General features: G+C 34.4%; 1 long non-coding RNA gene across 1 annotated transcript; it reads right to left on the bottom strand.

Annotated features, from left to right (window-relative positions):
- Positions 1-207: 207 nt before the first annotated feature.
- Positions 208-1444, bottom strand: LOC147476849 (uncharacterized). The gene is made up of 4 exons (XR_015207258.1): positions 1251-1444; positions 686-768; positions 461-548; positions 208-351 (listed from the first exon to the last, which is right to left on the bottom strand). It is a non-coding gene; the product is annotated as an uncharacterized LOC147476849 (long non-coding RNA).
- Positions 1445-1795: the final 351 nt, after the last annotated feature.

Raw genomic sequence — 1795 nt, 5'->3', positions numbered from 1 at the left:
GCTCTTTGCCATACAATCAGTAATGTATATCAAAGATTTTTTTTTTCTCTTTCTTTGGCATAATGAATAGCTAGTTCATCTACTACACAGAGTATTTATAAGAAAACATGATGGGTTGTATATAAACTTACATCCCACCTCGAGCATCATTTCTAAAATTACTTACAGTTTCATCTGAGAAAGGATTTGCAAACACCAGTTGTCCTAGCTAGCTCATGCAAGTAGATGTGAAGGCAGCAACCACCTTGTTAGCTTATCAGTGAAAACGTGTGACTGCAAAATCATCGTGTGTTGTTCACGTGTTTAATTTGTTCAATCACACCTTTAAACCACCTGTCGAGGAATTTGCATCTATTAACCAAAAAAAAGGGAAATTGCATCTAATAGTTAAAAAAATGTCTTAAATGCGATATGAATATCCCAAGGTATGTAACCAAGGATAAACAAAGTACTGCCATACCCAAGAATCACCAAAATACACCATTCGGAACCGAACCGCTCTGTCATGTTCAGCAACTTGACCACACGATTTAACTCCGGTTTCGAACCTGCAAAAGGTAAACCCAAAAAATAAAAGTTAATATCAATCAAATACAGCTAACAATAAAGTAAAATATGATCTTACTTAGATACATCAAAAGGTTTGATGTACTTTATCATACAGGTTGTAAAATAACAACATCACCTTAGATGCTTGAAATTTTCCCATTGCTTGATCATCACCATTAGTATAAATTGTCACCTATCACGTGATTCCCATAATATGCTCTAGATTTTTATTCTCATATCCAAGTAAGTATTCAACCAAGAAAACTATAAATTAGGAAAGACAAATCAAATCTCAAATTTGCTCAACCAAGTAAAACAAATTATACAAAGTTATCAAATAAAACGTATGTAATCAAAGTTGGTAAGCAAATTTAGAAGAAACATCAAATATATAGATGAAAATGAATAATTTCTAATCTGAACCAAAATGAGACATAGCCAATCTTAGAATGATTAGAAGGGCCTTTTGTATTATCTCTAATGATCGAACATACCAGGCCATCAATCTTAGTGTGTAGCACAAACTTAAAACAATGGGCAGATCATATATAGTTGGCCAGCTACCAATTTAAATGGTCTCGGTTCACAAAATTCCATTTTAAAGAGAATTATAATCTATCTTGATTGAAGCGAACAATAATATATAATATCATTAAAATGAGAAGCAATGCTCTGAAATGAAAAGTTGGAGCAGAACTTACTGGACATCCAAATCGACCACATGCCCATTAGTATCCATGTATCGGGTTCATTTGAGGGGAAGAACAGTTTGAAAGAACACCTCATGATATTGAGGCATAGGCTTCAAAAATAGTGTAGGAAAAGGTTCCAGGAACAACACGGTTACGTTTATACTCGAAGTAGAACCCTTACAACCAAAGTTTGCAGTAGTCTATCGAACAACTTGTTCACGAAGAGGATCTTAGATGCACTACTGAATTGTGGAAGCCAATATAAGACAGAAAGGAGGAGAGAGGATCTCAGATCCACACCCAATTCAAGATAAACCCCAAAAACCAAAACCCAATAACTCAAACTTAAGGAAAAAAAATAAACAGTCTAAAGAAAGAAAAGTACACCAGGGCTTTGTGGTAAATAAGGTGGTACTTCGGGATAGATCCATGAAGAAGCCAATGAAGATGAGCACATCTATATTCGACGAAAGAAATACCTATGACTCCATGAAATTGGCAATTTTCTAGAAAACAAACAATAGTTAGTTTAATACGAACTCAAACCAAACGAA

This window comes from Coptis chinensis, chromosome 9 (assembly GCF_015680905.1).
Source record: "Coptis chinensis isolate HL-2020 chromosome 9, ASM1568090v1, whole genome shotgun sequence".
In the NCBI taxonomy this organism is placed as follows: domain Eukaryota; kingdom Viridiplantae; phylum Streptophyta; class Magnoliopsida; order Ranunculales; family Ranunculaceae; genus Coptis; species Coptis chinensis.
The sequence above is the reverse complement of the archived record's forward strand: the minus strand, read 5'-3'. Positions and strand labels throughout refer to the sequence as shown.